This window comes from Engystomops pustulosus, unplaced genomic scaffold (genome assembly GCF_040894005.1).
Source record: "Engystomops pustulosus unplaced genomic scaffold, aEngPut4.maternal MAT_SCAFFOLD_292, whole genome shotgun sequence".
Classification (NCBI taxonomy): Eukaryota; Metazoa; Chordata; class Amphibia; order Anura; family Leptodactylidae; genus Engystomops; species Engystomops pustulosus.
In genome coordinates, this window is record NW_027285171.1 from 41,591 (window position 1) to 61,912 (window position 20,322).

The window sequence follows — 20,322 nt, forward strand, 5'->3', positions numbered from 1 at the left end:
CAAAGGGTTGCCCCAGGGAGATCCGCTATAGCAGCCTCTCCCTCATCATTTCTTGCCAACACCACCCTACTGGAGACCTGCCAGGCTGTAGGACAGCCCTCCGGTTCCCCATACCTAGCACCGTGACAACAGCGTGCTAGGCCGCAACCGCCAGCCACTCAGGCACATGATACCATGCATTTGGCTGGTTTTAAAGCTTTTTCATTACTGTTGGAAGTGTAGGCAGCTGGGTGAACATTGGGACACAGCTGCTTACACTTCCAGCAATGAAAAAAAACGTTTTTAATCCAGCCAAATACTAAGTAACATTTGTAAGCCCGTAGGCGTTGGGCTAATGACTGCGCAAAGGAGGATTTAGTTAGCGGGAGGCGATTTCCTATTTAAGTTTTAATGATGTGGGCTACGTGACTAGGGGCTGGGCTAGTGTCGTGGGTGGTACAGGAAGTGAGCATAGCTTAAAGGGAACCTACCATCCCGATTCTACCTATAAAGGTAGAAGGGGTGGTAGGTGGATGAATGGGACGTGAGGATAGCCCTTTGTGAGACACTGAAGGGGTTAACTGTGGATGGGCGGTATGTTTCCCCTAGGTTTTGCTATTATGCAAGGCCTTAGTGCTGAGGTTGGGTGTCCAGCACCTTGGACACAGGTGATGGGAGCAGCCCAATCAGTTTTTTTTTTAAACCGCTCAGCAGAGCTGGAAGTGTTGTCTCTCTCTGGAAGGAGGCTGGAGAGCACACAGCCCTGACCTCTGTGCCTGGAGCAGCCAAGTGATTTTGTATAGTGGTGAGTTAGTGAACACCTGTATAGTTAGCACCCTGACGGGTAGGATTTTTGTTTATTTAATGCCTGAATGTAAAGGCTGTTTTATTTTGCTGCTACAATAAACGCAGGCGAGACCTGTTTTGGACTGTACTTTGGTGTCACTGTCTTGAACTGCATCACAGCACCCCGCTACCACGGTCTCTACTGGGCCTAATCTCCCACATATGGTGCTTCGGATTGCGGGCAGTTCAAAAGACACACACCTGAAAGGCTCGCTACATCCTGCAACATTGCATGGCCTGGGTGAAAGCAGCAGGCAAATTGCAGGATAAAGCCAAGATGGAGGACTTTATTAAATACCTGCAAGAGGAGGCCATGCTCCAGCAGCAGGAGGAGAGGTCCCGCCAGCAGCAGGAAGAATCCCAGGCTAATCGACAGCTGCAGCAAGCCATGCTCCAGCAGCAGGAGGAGAGGTCCCGCCAGCAGCAAGCCATGCTCCAGCAGCAGGAGGAGAGGTCCCGACAGCAGCAAGCCATGCTCCAGCAACAGCAGGCAGAGTCCCGAGCCATGCTACAGCAACAGCAGGAAGAGTCCCGAGCCATGTTCCAGCTGATGATGGAAAAGTTTTCTGGCATTATGGCAGCACCGCAAGCGACGACTACTGAGGGGTCCCATACTGGTTTGCAAGGGTACCCGGTTGTCCAACATTCCGCACGGGCTGCAGTGCAGAAGGCTTTACAAAAGATGACGGCGACCGACGACGTGGAGGCTTATCTCACTGTGTTCGAGCGAGTAGCTGAGCAAGAGGAGTTACCAGCTGAGCAGTGGGCAGATGTCCTGGCACCGTTCCTGACAGGTGAATTGCAGAAGGCCTACTATGACCTGAGTGAGACGGAGGCCCGTGAGTACCCCCAGCTAAAGGCGGAGATTCTGGCTCGTCTTGGGGTCACCGTTCAAGTTCGTCCCAGCCGGGTCCACCAGTGTGCATACTCTGAAAAACTACCCCCGCGCTCCCAAATGCATGACCTGATCCATCTTGTCCGGAAGTGGCTACAACCCGATGACTGCACCCCAGCACAGATGGTCGAGAGAGTGGTTCTTGACAAGTTCACCCGTTCTCTGCCCTCTCGGCTCCAGCGGTGGGTTGGACAGGCCGGTCCCACAAATGCTGAGGAACTCGTGTCCCTAGTAGAGAGATATCGGGCTACGGAAGATCTTCTACTTATCCCTCCCACACGAAGCAGTGCCAGTGACAAGGCCATTAAACCATCTGGTAGGACTGCTACTGCAGAAAAAGGGAAACAGGTCAGGTTGGGAGGGGGTACACTGGGGGGCTTGGATACACAGAAACCCCGTGAGACTCGTGACAGAGGTCATAGCCGTATCCAGTGCTGGCGATGCCATGAAATGGGCCATATTGCTGCCAACTGTCCCCTGTCAGTGGAGCCAATGGACTGCAACCAGACCCGGCGAATGTCACTGTTTGCCCGGCCGGTTCTGGCTGCCGAGTCAGTCACGGATGCAGAACCCCAAGTGTGTATGGTCACAATCTGTGGTCACACGGTGGAAGCCTTGCTAGACTCAGGGAGTCTGGTTACCCTGGTGCAGGGAACTTTGGTTGATCCTGGACTGTACAGTGGGCGTAAAGTGGGAGTGTTGTGTATACATGGGGACACTCGCGAATATCCCACTGCTGTCATCAACCTACATACACCTTGTGGTACTATTACCCATGAAGTGGGGGTGGTGGGGACCCTGTTTCATGAGGCTATTATCGGCAGAGACTTACTGGTGTTTTGGGACCTCTGGAGACGAAGACCCACCTCAGGTGCTGTTGCAGATAATGGACATCAGGTATGTCCGGCCTTGGCCCCTGAACCCTTTGAGGCCGATGTACCCACACCAGCAGTAGGGTTGACCCCATGTGATGAATTCTCTCCCCTAGAGGTCCTAGCTGGTGAGGTCGAGGGCCACGAGGAGGTGGCTGACATGCCGGACCTTGAGTTTTCCCGTGAGAATTTTGGGGCTGCACAGCTACAGGACCCTACCTTGTTTAAAGCACGGGAGAATGTTAAGGTGATAAATGGGGTACTCCAAATACCAGGGGCTGACAAAATATACCCCCGAATGGTGATTGTTGGGGAGCTGTTGTACAGGGTCGACCAGATACGGGGTGAGGAGGTTGAGCAACTTGTAGTACCCCAATCTCACCGTAGGCTGGTGCTAGAGTTGGCACACAAACATGTGCTGGGAGGGCACTTAGGTGCTGAGAAGACCCGGGAGAGGATCCTGCAGAGATTTTTCTGGCCCGGGGTGTGGGAGGAGGTAAACCGGTATTGTAGCTCCTGCCCTGAGTGTCAACTTACTGCTCCGGTGTCCCACTTCAGGAGTCCTTTGGTCCGGCTACCAATCATAGAGGTGCCATTTGAACAGATTGCAATGGATCTGGTTGGCCCCATAGTCAAATCCTCAAGGGGGCACCAATACATCCTGGTTATCCTGGACTACGCTACGCGGTATCCCGAGGCGATTCCATTAAGGAACACCTCCTCCAAAAATATTGCTAGGGAGCTGTTCCAGGTATTCTCCCGCACAGGCCTCCCCAAGGAAATCTTGACTGACCAGGGTACCCCATTCATGTCTAGGGTAATGAAGGAGATGTGTAAGTTACTGCAGGTAAAACAGCTCCGCACCTCTGTGTATCATCCTCAGACAGATGGCCTAGTCGAGAGGTTTAACAAGACCTTGAAGGGGATGCTAAAGAGGGTGGTCAGCAAGGATGGGAAGGACTGGGATTGTTTGTTGCCCTATTTGATGTTTGCCATACGTGAAGTTCCCCAGTCCTCCACGGGTTTCTCACCCTTTGAGCTGTTATATGGCCGTTCCCCACGTGGGCTTTTGGATATAGCCAAGGAGACCTGGGAACAGGAGAGGACCCCCCACCGTAGTGTGATAGAACACGTCTCCCTTATGCAGGACCGCATAGCGGCGGTAATGCCCCTTGTAAAGGAGCACATGACAAGGGCACAAGAGGCCCAGTCTAGGGTCTACAATAGGTCAGCCAGACTCAGGACCTTTAACCCTTTAACCCAGGCGACAGAGTGCTAGTTCTGGTGCCCACCGTTGAGAGCAAGTTCTTGGCAAAATGGCAAGGACCATATGAGGTCATGGAGAAAGTAGGGGAGGTAACCTACAAGGTATCTCAGCCGGGGAGGAGGAAACCCGAGCAGATATACCACGTGAACCTCCTAAAGCCATGGAGGGAAAGATAGTCCCTGATGGCCGTGGGAGTAGAAAAAGCGTCTGTCCCCAAGAAGGGGACACCGGAGGTAGGTGTACCCGATGCCAAGGTGCCTGAAGTACGGATCTCGGAGTCCCTCTCCAGGACCCAGATTCAGGAAGCGAAGGAGTTTGTGCTCCGAAATGTGGATGTGTTATCTAAGTTACCGGGACGTACTTCAGTCATCAAGCATGATATCATAACCGAACCCCACATCCGGGTACACCAAAAACCCTACCGGGTCCCTGAAGCGCGCCGGCTTGCCATATCCGAAGAAGTCAGGCAGATGTTAGACCTGGGGGTTATCGAGGAGTCTAAAAGTGACTGGTCGAGTCCTATTGTGTTGATTCCCAAACCTGATGGTTCCCTACGGTTCTGCAATGACTTTAGGAAGTTGAACGAGGTATCCAAATTTGATTCTTATCCCATGCCCAGGGTTGACGAGTTGATAGAACGACTTGGACAGCCTAGATTCTTCTCCACCCTTGACCTGACGAAAGGGTATTGGCAGGTACCCCTTACTGACAGGGCCAAAGAGAAGACCGCTTTTGTTACTCCTGATGGGCTTTTTCAGTACGTGGTACTCCCCTTTGGGCTACATGGGGCTCCCGCCACATTCCAGAGGTTAATGGATCTCGTGCTAAAACCTCACCGGAGATATGCCTCGGCCTATCTGGATGACATCATAGTTTATAGTAACGATTGGGAGAGTCACCTGGCCAAGGTGCAAGCAGTGGTAGACTCCCTGAGGGCAGCAGGGTTGACAGCGAACCCCCAAAAATGTGCACTGGGTCTGGAAGAGGCCCGTTACCTGGGGTACCGTATTGGGCGAGGTGTCATCAAACCCCAAGTAAATAAAGTGGAGGCGATCCAGCAGTGGCCACGACCTATGAGCAAGAAGCAAGTGAGGGCTTTCCTAGGCATAGTGGGCTATTATCGCCGATTTATCCCCGATTTTGCTACCATAGCGGCACCCCTGACTGACCTGACCAAGGGTAGCAGGGCGGTGATGGTAAAGTGGAGTGAAGAGGCTGAGGGGGCGTTTCAGCGACTTAAGATGGTTTTGTGCGAGGGACCGGTACTGATCACCCCTGACTTCACCAAGACCTTTATTGTGCAGACTGACGCTTCGGACGTGGGCTTAGGGGCTGTCCTGTCCCAAGTAGTGGACGGTGAGGAACATCCCGTGACATTCCTGAGCCGCAAGCTCACACCTCCTGAGAAGAACTATAGCATAGTTGAGAGGGAGTGCTTGGCGATAAAATGGGCTCTGGAATCCCTGAGGTATTACTTGATAGGGCGACAGTTTACACTAGTGACCGATCACTCTCCCCTCACCTGGATGAGTCAGGCCAAAGAGAGGAACGCCAGGGTCACAAGGTGGTTCCTAATGTTACAAAATTTCAAGTTCACGGTAGAACATCGAGCAGGAAAGCTGCATGGGAATGCCGATGCCCTGTCTCGTACCCACTGTCTGATGGCCAAAAGTGTTCGCCCCCACAGGGTCAAACAGAGGGGGAGGGTATGTGAGACACTGAAGGGGTTAACTGTGGATGGGCGGTATGTTTCCCCTAGGTTTTGCTATTATGCAAGGCCTTAGTGCTGAGGTTGGGTGTCCAGCACCTTGGACACAGGTGATGGGAGCAGCCCAATCAGTTTTTTTTTTAAACCGCTCAGCAGAGCTGGAAGTGTTGTCTCTCTCTGGAAGGAGGCTGGAGAGCACACAGCCCTGACCTCTGTGCCTGGAGCAGCCAAGTGATTTTGTATAGTGGTGAGTTAGTGAACACCTGTATAGTTAGCACCCTGACGGGTAGGATTTTTGTTTATTTAATGCCTGAATGTAAAGGCTGTTTTATTTTGCTGCTACAATAAACGCAGGCGAGACCTGTTTTGGACTGTACTTTGGTGTCACTGTCTTGAACTGCATCACAGCACCCCGCTACCACGGTCTCTACTGGGCCAAATCTCCCACACCTTTTTTGGGCTGAAGCCGCAGCCGCGCAGCCGATGCCACAGGACCCGGACGAGGGTGCGCAGCTAGCAGGAGCTGCGCGCCGAAGATTACCTGGTAAGCGGAGTAACGTGGCTACTGGGGCGTGGAGTAGCCGCGACTAGTAGCCTCATGTCCGGCTACTCCACGCCCCAGTAGCCGCATAAAAAAATTTGCATATACATGCAATAAAGTTTTCTGAAAGACACCCGGGACGTGAGGATTAGCCCAAAAAAGGGCTATCCTCACGTCCCATCCATCCACCTACCACCCCTTCTACCTTTATAGGTAGAATCGGGGTGGTAGGATCCCTTTAAAATGGTTCTTGTGTACATGTGTATTGATAGCAGGAACAGATGTACAAGGATTTCATGGATGAAGTTACTTTCAATTTTAAATTTGGTGTGTGTTTTGGGTAGCCATAGGCTCCCTAGAAGGCTTGGGCCCTGGGCTACTGCCCAAACCGCCTATATTATTATAATAATAATTAATAATAATTTACTACTGTATCTTACTCAGAAATCTGTTAGGCTGGCTTCACATATCATTTATGGTATATGCTCAGCATATACGTCGGGAAAGCTTGCTGAGCATACCCATTGACATATACTGACAGATGGAGGCACAGATTTTGACCAGTATATTATGCATCACTTGTGTCCCCACAAATAAAATGGAAAATCATTGATAACTATATAATGAGCAAAGCATTAGACCTAGTGATAAAAGATTTACAGCCTTGTAAACAATACGTTTACTGTACCATTGCTTCAACCACGTGAGACCTCCAACAACTAGAATTGTTCCTTGATCTTTTAGGGCACGTTCACATGTTGCGCATTTAGAAATGCAACACTAGCTCCGTGGGGCCGGCCCCGCTGATTACCAGCACTCGTCTTGTATTGTTTGAAAGCAAGACTCCAGGTTGTGGTTACCAATCGCAAACATTTCACTGGAAACGCATATGCATTTGGGCCGAGGTCCACCACCCGGTGCTACTGTTGCTGCCCCCGGCACCCTTAGGCTCCTGACAGAGCACATGGAAACAATAGAGATAACCCTGCAGCTCTCTGCCAAGCAAATCAGTAATGGACGGACTGTATCTGTGTTGCCGGTGTAATAGTTGGTAGCGGTTGCACTGCTTATAACATATGTATGTGTTGTCCACGGTGACCAATCAAAGAGCAGCTTTAATTTTAGGAGAGAACTATCAGAAATTAAAGCCATGTTATGATTGGTTGTTATGGATAACCAGGCCAGTTTTTCAGTTAGGCCTTCCTACTCTATGGACCTGATACCTCTGAAGTATGACTTCTTCACATGGTAAGGGGCAACCACTGGGGCAGATGCATCCATAGGGGCAGTTATTTGACTATGTCCCCTTATGACTGTGTGATATGTGATGTGTACAGACCCTGTATGGAACCTAATACAACAAAGAAACAAAGACACAATAAATACACAAAACACACTTCATTGGGAATTAAATGGCCAAATTTTTATTTATAATCCCAACCCCATGGAAGACCCCCGACTCACGAAGAGTCACCCCTCAGCACTCAGGAGAGGAAAAACCCCCTGTGGGGGAAACCTCTAGGGAAGCCATGGCTGAAGGGTCGCCCTTCCTCTGGGCTTAGAGGGTCACTGCCAATAAATATCTCTTACCCAATTTAGAATAATTTGGCTGATCTGGTGGTGGATGTCCCCTTCCTCCCTCGCAGCTCCAGGTCTGAGGCAGACAACCCCTTGAAGAGGATGGCGGCGCTGTAGTGATGAGTCCTGGGCTGATGGGGCGTCCCTGCTAGAACCTCCAAATCGCATCAAGGTAGGTATATTGTAGGTAGTCAAGCTCAAGGTCCAATGGCACAAAATGGCAGCGGGCACAGCAGTGCGGAAGATATTATGGAACCTTCAGTAATTATGACATCAGCACAACATCTGTGACCACTGAGGGCGTGTCTACACGTGTCATACATTATGATGTCACACACAGGGAGGGAAATGTTAACTCTTTAATGGATATTATACTTGCAGTACTTTTAAATTATTATATCTAGTCAGCAATGAATTTGGCACATTTAAAAAAAAAAACACAAAAATCCCTGGCAAGACACTGCATCTGTATTTTTGGTGCAAATTGATACAGATGTCTCCTTCTTTACATTTATTCTTCAATAGCAATGAGCAGGATGGTCAAAGTTCGGGTTTTGTCAGTGAAAATTTGGTTCGGGACCCAGAATTGATCCTGAACTTGAACCCAAACATGAACCTCATTGAAATCAATGGGACCCATACCTTAACACCCAAAAAATGGTTGTAAAATGGAGGTAGTAAGGGGTAAAGGGTTACAAAATGGGAGCTAGGGAAAGTACCAAAAATAATAACATAACATAAAGAATGTAATAAAAAGAAATAATAATTTTAAAAATTATTTGAAAAAATGCTGTTAAAGGGGTTTTCCCACCAAGGCAAGTTAGGCCCTATCCACGGATACGGCCAAACTTGCTGATCAGTGGGAGTCTCAGTGAGACCCCCGCGGATTGCGAGAACAAGGGGTCTGACCGACCCCCTCAACACCCCTCAGACTAATGGAGCAGATGGCGGCGCATGACCGTTCTGCTCCATTAATCTCTTTGAAGTTAGGTGAGGTGGAGGGCTCTGCACTTACAACAAAGGATTAATATGGTGAAGATAACTGGATGGAAGTTGAGGTACTGTCTGCCATGTAATTGACCAATGCGTCAACTTTGTGTGGCCTATTGGGGCCTACAAGCTGCACACCATGGCACTCAAAAAAAGTTGTAGCAGGCACTGACAGAACATGTCCTCTCCCTGTAGCACCAGCTCCATCATCACCACCAACAGCATAAACACGGACACATCCACGTCCTTTACCGTAATTCTGGCCTTCATCATTTTGAAACATTGTAAGTTATTCACAGATTAAACACTGTGATCACAATCCTATATGACTCCCCTATGCCTTCACTCCTATACATTTTTTTAACATTCTGGGGCACATTCACTAAGGTCCTTGCGCTAGTTTTCTGTCTGACTCTGCACATTCTTTTATGTGCAAACTGCTTGCACAAAAACTGCTTATACAAGCAAGAAGTGTCTGCGGCACATATGCGCCCCATGTGACCCTTCTCTGTCACGGCTGCACTATTCTTTCTAATTTCATCCCGGACTGTGCGGCACATTTATCATGCAGAGTCTGAGAGAAATGTGCCGCATGCCCCATGTTGAAGGTGCACCAAAAAAGTTGGCGCACTCTGTCGGAGCAGTGCATGGAGCACCAGATTCACGAAGAAACTGGTGCTCTCTGCACACTACACAGGCAGTTTGCACTGTTTTTAGTAACTGTGCCCCTCTGCCTTCACTTTTAACCCCTTAAGGACGCAGCCATTTTGTAGCTTAAGGCTCAGCCCGATTTTTTGGATTCTGACTTGCGTCTCTTTATACGGTTATAACTTTTGAACACTGTTACTTATCAAAGCGATTCTGAGATTGTTTTTTCCCCACATGTTGTACTTCATTTTAGTGGTAAATTTTGGCAGATAAGTTTTGCGTTTATTTACAAAAAAAAAGAAAATATGATAAATTTTTGGAAAAATTTGCCATTTTCGAAATTCAAAATCATTGCGTTTTCAGGCAGATCGATTTACCACCTAAATAAGTTGCTGAATAACATTTCCCATTTGTCTACTTTACATTTTCATAATTTCTGAAATATCTGGATAATTTATTTTGATGTCACGCGGCTTGCAAATAGAATATCGCTTTTCCGTATTTTCAGAATTGACTATTTTGGGGATAAATACAGTTTTGAATGAAATTTTACATATTTAGCATCAAAACCCCCCTATATAATCAACCCATTTTCAAATCTGCACCCCTCAAGCTATCAGAAACAGCTTTTACGAAGATTGTTAACCCCTTGAGATCTTCATAGTAATTGAATCAAAATGGAGGTGAAATTTAGAATGGTCATATTGTTCCCTTATACGTTCATTTAGCCCTAAAATGTACACATTTCCAAAAGATAAAAAGAGAAAACCCACCATACAATTTGTTCTGCAATTTCTCCTGAGTACAAAGACCCCCCACATGTGGCTGTGACTTGTGTTATGGGCGCACAGCGAGACGCAGAAGGGAAGGAGCACCCTGCAGCTGCCAGGATTTTAGTTTCCTCATTGGCCCCTTTTGAAGGCTATAAAATTTTCGCTTTTTCGTTATTGGGGCCATGTGATGCCATTTTTTTTGCGGGATGAGATGCTTTTTCCAGTGTTACCATTTTGGGGTTTTTATCACCTATTGTTGAAAATTTAGGAACTTTTTTTGAGGACAGGAGTAGAAAAGCATCAATTCTGTACTGGATTTTTTACTTCTTTTTTTTGGTGTTCACCGTATAGACTAATAATCATGTTATCTTTATTCTATGGGTTGATAAGATTACGGGGATACCAGACATGAATATATTTTCTTACGTTTTACTAAATTTGTCAAATAAAACCCTAATGTGGGGAAAAATCTATCATTTATGTATTGCCGTCTTCCAAGTGGCATAACATTGTTACTTTTTTGGCTACGGAGCTGGTTGATGGCTTGTTTTTTGCGGGACATGTTGTACTTTGCACCAGTATCATGTCGCAGTACATATGGTTTTTGATCACATTTTATAGCATTTTTTGTGGGATTGAAAAGGTAAAAATCATAATTTTTGGAGGGTTTATAACAGTTTTTTTTTACGGCGTTTATCGTGCGGGTTCAATAATGATTTACTTTTATTCTATGGGTTGTTACGGACGCGGTGATACTATATATGTGGGGTTTGTCTTATGATTTAGACTTTTTTTTGAGTTATATGTCTCTTTATATGTTTTGGGGGTTTGGGGCATTTTTAGTGATTTATGACTTTATTTTTTTATTGAATAACTTTTTTTTTTACTTTTTTCACTTTTATACCATGGTACATGAACAAGAAATCCTCTGATTGCTTGTTCATGATAATATTCTGCAATACTCATGTATTGCAGAGTATTATCAGTGTCAGCCTATACACTTGCATAGGCTGGCACTGTGCCAGTAAGATGACGTCACAGACGCCATCTTACTGGCAATTCTTGCAGGTAACTCTGGGGTCCAGATCGGACCCCAGAGTTACTATAGCAACGATCGGCGCACCCCGAAAACGGTTCGGGGGGGCCGATCGTAGCGGAAAGACCCCCCAGATACATGTTAGATTCCGCGGTCGCGCTGACCGCGGCATTTAACGGGTTAAGCACCCGCGATCGGAGACAACTCCGATCGCGGGTGTTACACTGGGGTGCCGGCTATCAGTCACAGCCGGCACCCCGTGTTTCCCGATGCCGGTTCGGCTCAGATCTTGAGCTGAACCGGCATCAGCTCAGCGTCCGATATATCGGACGCTGAGCGCTAAGTCACTGAGCTCAGCGTCCGATATATCGGACGCTGAGCGGGAAGAGGTTAAAGAACATTAAACTCTTTGTACCCTCCCCTATAAACTTGATTCCTAGTCTCAGGGCTGCCTCTCCTGTATGATAAACTGATGATCTGTGGCAGCAATCTAGATTGATTTTGAAATTTTAAAAAATGACATTTAATTAATAAGTAAAAACCCTGCTCCTAAGTATTTAGCCTCCATAGCTGGAAACCCTAGGCACAGGCCCTCAAGTGCATTATAGCACATTGAGTCCTGGCTTTAAGGAAACATTTCTGATAAACATTTTTGTTTTGCCTAGAATGTCTACAATGTAATCTGTTCCAAATGTCTACATTTCCTCTTCAGATTACAGGGTTACTGAAGGTTCTGCCTCTAGGAAAACGATTCTCAAGCTGTGTCCAATGTACATGTAAATTATCATTGTTCATAGCTACCCGGTGGTTACACCCCCACAGGAATTCTAGATACTATGTTATTGTGTACAAGGATAGAAGACAAAACAGCGATTTAATGCAAGTCGTTGCAACTATCTATAAATATTAGGCCTCATGCACACGGCCACCATTGAAGTTGATTATGCATTCTCTCTTCGTGTGGCTGTAGTATACCGTTCTCCTGGCTCACCCTATCAGTTCCTTGACCACTTTGCCTCTTGGCTCTCTCACTTTCTATCCTGTGACATTCCAACCATCATCATGGGAGACTTCAACATCCCTGTTAACACTCCCATTTCCCCTCTTGCCTCTCAGCTCTTAGCACTAACTACTTCTCTAGGTCTTTCACAGCTTTGCGATTCCCCCACTCATAGTGAGGGAAACATCCTCGATTTGGTCTTCTCCCGACCATCTTCAATATCTGATTTAACCAATTCTTCCTTTCCACTTTCAGACCATAATCTCCTTTCTTTGACTTTCAATAATCCTTCACCTTCTCAGAATCCTTCCACCCATCATTCATACCGGAACCCACGGGCAATAGATACTCACCAACTCACAGAAAACTTAGTCTTCACTATCCCCCATCTCCTCTTTCACCTGTCCAAACCTGGCTACTGACCACTATAATCACACTGTCAGAAGCACGCTAGATGAGATGGCACCACTCACTATCCGAAATTTTCAACACACACGCAGGCAACCTTTGCACACTGAACAAACTCGTTTCCTTCAACAGTGCTCCAGGATTGCCGAACGTCTGTGGAGAAAATCGCGCACATCTGCAGACTTTCTACACTTCAAATTTATGCTAAAAACTTATAACTCTGCCCTTCACCTTGCTAAACAGGTCTATTTTACTATTCTCATGTCATCTCTCTCCAATAACCCCAAAAGGCTCTTCGATACTCTTCAGTCCTTACTAACACCAAAGGTGCAGCCACTGGTCACAGACCTTGGGGCTGAAGATCTGGCCCGCCTACTTTAAGGATAAAATTGATTGCCAGTACCTTATCTTGTTCACTCTCTTCCTTTGAGCCAGTCACAGAGGAAGAAGTGTCTAGGCTCCTTTCCTCTGCTTGCCCCACTACCTACATCAGTGACCCCCATCCCCTCACATCTTGTACAGTCTCTCTCCCCAGCAGTCACTTCTCACCTCACTAAAATTTTCAACCTCTCTCTCTCTTCTGGTGTTGTCCCCTCTTCTATCAAGCATGCCGTTGTCACCCCTTTACTAAAGAAACCTTCTCTTGACTCATCCAATGCTACTATCTACAGACCAGTTTCTAACTTCCCTTTCATCTCCAAACTTCTGGAACACCTTGTCTATTCTCACCTAAACCGCTATCTCTCAGCTAACTCCCTCCTTGACCCCCTACAATCTGGTTTCCGCTCTATGTATTCTCTGAAACTGCCCTTTCTAAAGTCTCCAATGATCTTCTCACTGCAAAATCCAAAGGTGACTATTCTCTCCTCATTCTCCTGGATTTATCGGCAGCGTTCGATACGGTGGATCACCAGCTCCTCCTTAGAATGCTTTACTCCATTGGCCTAATGGACACACCACTCTCTTGGTTTTCTTCCTATTTCTCTGGCCGCACTTTCAGTGTCTCCTTTTCTGGATCTTTCTCTTCTCATCTTTCTCTCAGTGTCGGGGTTCCTCAGGGCTCAGTCCTAGGTCCTCTTCTCCCTCTATACTGCCCCCGTTGGACAAACCATAAGCAGATTGGGTTTCCAGTATCATCTTTATGCTGATGACACCCAGCTATATACCTCAGCACGTAACATCACCCCTGCCTTAATCCAGAACACTAGTGAATGTCTCTCTGCTGTCTCTAACATCATGTCCTCTCTCTTCTTGAAACTTAATCTTTCGAAGACTGAACTTCTTGTCTTTCCACCATCTACTAACCAACCCAACCCTGACCTCTCCATCTCGGTCTGTGGGATCACTATAGCACCAAGGCAGCAGGCTCACTGTCTTGGGGTTGTGCTGGACTCTGACCTCTCCTTTTCACCATATATTCAATCTTTTGTTCGCTCTTGACAGATGCATCTCAGAAACATCTCCAGAATCCGACCGTTTCTGACATGCACTTATTCACTCTCGACTAGACTACTGTAACTCCATACTAATCGGTCTTCCACTCGCTAAACTCTCTCCTCTTCAGTCTATTCTAAATGCAGCAGCCAGCCACGTCCTTTAGACCGAACCCTACACGGATGCCACTCACTGCACTGCACTCACTGCACCTACATGTTTGTCAAAAATAGAAAAGCAGAAAACAGCGGCACTCACCCGGCAAGGTGTTGTCTTCTTTATTTCATGCAGAATAAAAATACATGTGGCAATTGTGCCAACACAGGGTAGAGAGGGGAGCAGGGGTACAGACAAAGGCGACGGCCGTTTCGCGCCGTCCGGCGCTTTCTCTAGCCTCTAGTGAGGCTAGAGAAAGCGCCGGACGGCGCGAAACGGCCGTCGCCTTTGTCTGTACCCCTGCTCCCCTCTCTACCCTGTGTTGGCACAATTGCCACATGTATTTTTATTCTGCATGAAATAAAGAAGACAACACCTTGCCGGGTGAGTGCCGCTGTTTTCTGCTTTTCTATTTTTGCTAAATGACTATGCGCTTGTATGCTGAGCACCACCCACTTTATTGTCTTTCACTAAGTCATCTCTGAATCAGCGACTATACCAGGCGAGTCTCGACAGTGCCCCTTTTTTCATATCTCCGCTTCTGTATCGCCTTTACCTACATGTTTGTGCCAATCACTGCATTAGCTGTCTGTCTCCTTCCGTATTCACTTTAAAATAATAACCCTAATCCACAAAGCTCTGAATAATGCTGCACCTCCCTCTCTTCTCTCATCTCAGTATATCGCCCTTTCCGTGCTCTTCGATCTGCCAGTGACATTAGATTTATCTCTACCTTAATTCGAACCTCTCATGCACGTCTCCAGGACTTCTCCCGAGTTGCTCCAATTCTCTGGAATGCCCTTCCCCGGACTCTTAGACTAATACCCACCCTCCAAAGCTTCAAACGTACTCTTAAAACCCATATTTTTAGGAAAGCCTATCACACTCGCTAACTGCATGAAATGTCAACTCTCCCTTTACTCATCCATCCTATGTCCTATCTCCAATCTGTCATCCAGCAAACAGCAGATATATACCAAGCTCAAAGGCTTCTCTGCAGTCTTTTTCACCTAGGAACCTGTAAATAAGATGGCGGCTGATGGCTGGTTCATGCAGCAAAATTTTTATTTATTACGTTATTTATTAAATTATTTTATATTGCTCTCTTATAAAGAATGGCTGGACCATTATACAACCTCTTGTGTCACCCCCTCATCCTCGTAGACTGTAAGCTTTTGTGAGCAGGGCCCTCACTCCTATTGTTCCATATGACTGTTTGTTCTTTGTAATGTAATATAGTTGTATATGTGCCCTATGATTTGTAAAGCGCTACGGAATTTGATAGCGCTGTATAAATAAAGATTATTAATATTATTATTTATTACACTGGACTAGTCAAGATTTCAACAGGTAGATCTAGAGCTAAGGCCCTCATCTAGGTGAGCCTTCAGCACCTGCAAGAGTGGTGTATGAGTACCCTCACTGCACAGCATACAGTACCTCAACCACCCTATGTATTTGAATTTAGGCATAGTGTGCCTAATATACCAAGTACAGGATGGCTGAAAAGATATCAAACCATTGGTGGAGATGCATTAATGAGTTGGTCTAGTTTCCCTCACCACAATTAGACATGCCTCTTTTTCGGAGGAGTCACAAAACACTTTAATTCAGAAAACCACTTTTATTCCGTTTAGAAACGCAATGAAGGTGCACAGGGGCTTGCCAATTGCATATGCGTTTCTATGTGATCAATAACCAGCACCCGGTTTCTTGCATTTCAACAAGACACCGGGTGCTGGCTACCGATTTTGTTTCCAAGCAATTGGGCTGTTGCATGCCGTGCGCTTTCATTGCGTTTATAAATGGCATCTAGAAGCTTCTTGCTCTTACTTATGGGCCGCTGTTGTATGGGCATGTATTCCTGATACACAGAGCTAGGGTGGCCTAAGGTAAAAGCAGGAGACCTTCATTAGGTTACTGGCAAGATGCCTGGGATCATAACATTGGCAAGGACTAGGAAGCAGGCTGCTACTGAAAGAAATTTACATTGCTTTTTGAAGTGGCCGATGTTTATCAGGTAATATTTCATGGATTTTACAGTGGGATTATACAGTGGTGAATCTCAAGAAAGGAATTTTTGGTGAGCCCTATGCATCCTAGTCAGACACGACTAGAGGGCATCTTCCTTATCCCTACCCTGGGAATAATAATAGAAAGCATCATGTTACCTTTTACCAGCAATAAATTGTAGTGGTTCAATCAGCATCTTCCTATGAGACTTATCTGCTTTTACGTCCTGACACAGCTAAGAGAAGAGGCTGCTTTTTGTCATGCCGTAAATGAACACCACTGGCCCACATTTAATAAGCAACCAGCGGCAGTATTGTGGCATAGCCTGCACATAAATTCATGTGTAAACTGCTTGCACATGTATGTATGAAGTGTTTCCACCAGTATTGTGTCGTACGCCGCAACACAATAGTGTGCACATAAATGAGCGTTCCGGAGCGCATTCGCACTGTGCATTTATGATGGAAGTCTGACCTAACTGTGGCGCATGTCCGTTGAACTGAGTGTACCGTAAAAAACTGCGCACCCTAAAAGTGTATACGCTTTGGGCGCCTTCAAGGTGTGCAAGGTTTATGAAGACCATGCGCTGGTCTTCATGAACCGGGTGCTCTCTGCACGATAGTGAGGCAAACGGCGCTTAGTCGCTATTAATAAATGTGTTAACAGTGCCCCTAGTGTAGGATAGCTGAGATAATGCCAGTGGGTGTAGCTCAAGATAGTGTGTATATAGTGGCTAAGGATCAACGGTTAAACCTAAACACTAACAATGTATGATTGTCACACTAGACAGTAGGGATAGGGGTGTCAATGGAGATGTATAATTATCACACTAAGGTCTAGGGCAGTGGTGGCGAACCTATGGCACGGGTGCCAGAGGTGGCACTCGGAGCCATTTCTGTGGGCACTCAGACCATCACCCCAGGACAGAGTTCACCAAATAGGACCAAATGCACCAAATCTTCCTGCAGTCCAAGGCAACTAAAGAGATGCTGTTCTATTTTAAAGCGACACTTCATTGGCTATTTGGAACTGTGGGAAAAGTGAGAAGGTGTGGACTGGGCTGCATGATCTTTGGAGGTTATCTTGCTGGACCCACAATACTTCCTCTCCAGAATGAGACCCTGGAGAGAAGCTACAATGAGAGTCTGAATTTGCCCCTTTCAACTGTATTGGTGGCACCAGACTGACGTGAGTGCACGGACAAGCAAAAGACGTTAGTGGGTGATGTCAGCGTGTATACCATACACACTACTGGTACATGCTCGAGATCCCATTGCCCAATAGTCAGAGCCGACATTCAGCGTCAACTGATGGTGAGGTCAGCTGACACAGAGATGCCGCACTCCGTGCACGTCCCCGTACTTAGTCAAATGTAGAATGGAATGACTACTGCGCATGCCTGCGCTCATAGTTATGAAGCTGAAGAATTTGTATTATAGCAAATGACGGTGATCTTGCAGCAATTCTAGGTAAGTTTTTGATGGGTCCAACATAGAAAGTGTATTTGGCTGTAAACGGGAAACACATATTTGACACTATGGGGCAGGTTTATCAAGCCGTCTGAAAGTCAGAATATTTCTAGTTGCCCATGGCAACCAATCACAGCTCCCCTTTAAAATATTCATGAGCACTGGTAAAATGAAAGCCCAGCTGTGATGGGTTGCCATGGGCAACTAGACATATTCTGACTTTCAGACAGCTTGATAAATCTGCCCCTATATGTATGTATGATATATATATATATATATATATATATATATATATATATATATATATAATACTATATACACTATATATACTATGTACTATATACTGTGTCCGATCCATAGCCAATAAGAACATTATTCTCCACATATAAATACATTAAGCATTGGAATGCACGCTCATTGGTATTGCAATCTCCCCTTTTGTTCTACTAGGGCCAGGCATATGTGAGGTTGGCATATTTTATCACCATTTTGAGCTTGTTTGTTTGGTTATTATTATAATGAGAGTTCCTCTGAATAGTGAACTTTCACACTCATGACTGTGTTAGAGAAACTTGTTGTCTGAAATGTCTCATTAACCAAGATTAAAAAAAAAGGAAACATACTTTCCGTTTGAGAGTAAAACTTCACATAGTAACTTTATGGAAAGGGGAAATGGAAAGATAAAATGATGGAAACCTAGCATTATTCCTTTCAATCACTCAATTGTTATTGTCATACGATTTGCTACTTCTAGAATGGGTTGTGACTGTGCAATGCATTTGGAAATTTTCTTTCCTCATCATCCTGCACTCAATACCCTATAAAGACAATTTTATGAAATGTGTCCAATATTCTTGGTCACACAGCTTCCCCCAAGTAGCCAAGAATCACAGTACCTGCCCCCACTAGCCAAGAGACCCAATGTCTGTTCCCAGTAGCCAACAGTCACAGTGCTTGTCCCCAGTAACCAAGAATGACAGAGCTAGCCCCTGGTAACCAGAGGTCAAAGTGGCTGCCCCTAGTAGTCAAGAGTCACAGCTCATGCTCCCAGTAGGCAATAGTCACAGTGTCTTCCCCCAATAGCCAAGAGTCACAGTGCTTTCCCCATTAGCCAAGAGACACAGTGCCTGACCCCAGTAGCCAGGAGTGACAGCACCTGCTCCCTATAGTCAAGAATTATAGTGCCTTCCTCCAGTAGCCTAGAGTGACAGTGCCTACCTCCCATAGCCAAGAGACACGGTGCCTGTCCCCAGTAGCCAAGAGACAAAGAGGGGACTTTATCATATGCTGTATGATAGAGGCGACACGCCCCCTGTTACATGATACCTGATGTATCCGGCAGGCCACCTGCCTCCCAATCCGCTGGCCCACATGACGTGCAGATGGCGTAGTCACTTAATAATTGCTAATTCTTGAAGTGCGCAAGAATTTGAAATTATTTCACTGCCTCTACGCCATAAAAATTGCATAGAAGCAGTGATAAATTCCCCCCTACAGCGCCAGTTCCCAATAGCCTCCCCCCACTTTCTGGAAGCTGCTGTTAGAATTCACCATGACTCGTTTGGCAGTGGCTTCCACTCCAGTATGGTGCCTGCTCCCCCCTGGCAACAAGGAGCATTGCTGTTCACTGGGAACTGTGCGTGGCCATAGAACATGCGCAGTTCACTGAGTCACCAGCATAGAAGGGTCGGCTCCCACCCATATCTCCTATGCACCGCGTTCACAGACAAATACACAGATGCTTATTAACTTGGCAGCCACATGTATTCATAATTTCTCAATATAATTAAGTATATTTAGGAACATTTAAAATGAATTATTTAAAATGTATGTATTGTAAGGAAAAAAAAATTGGTGACACATTCTCTTTAACTTCATCTAGTGTTTGCTTTTTCCCTGCCAGATTAGTAGCCCTTTACAATGAGCACTCTCCAGAAACAAATCCTACCGGGACAATGCTAATGGTCATTGTGGAAAAAGGAATTTCAGTAAGTTAATATTTATTTATCTCCCTTCCCCCTCAGAGGTGCACATTTAGAATTTTGTGGCGTCTTGTACAATGGAGTAATGTGCCCCCGGCAGTCAGGATACATTTGTAAAAGTGAAGAGTTGAGCAAAGAGCTACTGAAACACATGTGGCTTTAACAATTGCACAGCTATTTTAGCGTTTTTGCCATACCTTTTTGCCACACTTTTTTTGCCATATATTTTTTGCCATACGTTGTAAGCACACAACAAAAGGATTCCGATGTGGCCTTAAGGCTGGATTCACACGACCGGTGCCTGCCGTACCGTAGCACGGCGGGCACACGGCAGCGCGCGGGGAGAGGAGGAGGGGGAGAGCGCTGCTCACCCCCGCCCCTCTCCATAGGGATATATGGCGCACGGCGCCGTATGCCCTGGAAAAATAGGACATGTCCTATTTTTTTACGGGGCACGGAGCAGTACGGTGCCGCACGTGTGCAGGGCGCCGTGCGCCCATTGCCGTCTATGGGGGACGTATATCGGCCGTATATACGTCGGCCGTATATACGTCCCCCTTGCGGTAGTGTGAATGCAGCCTAAAAACGTATGGCACAGACGTATTCCTCTGTATGCCTACACAGTGGGATACATAAACCGGGGATCCCCCCCCCTCCGCCCAGGGACCCTCCCCCCTGAATGAGGGAGGAGGAGTGTACATCGGCAGCTGAACGGGGTGTTCCCCCA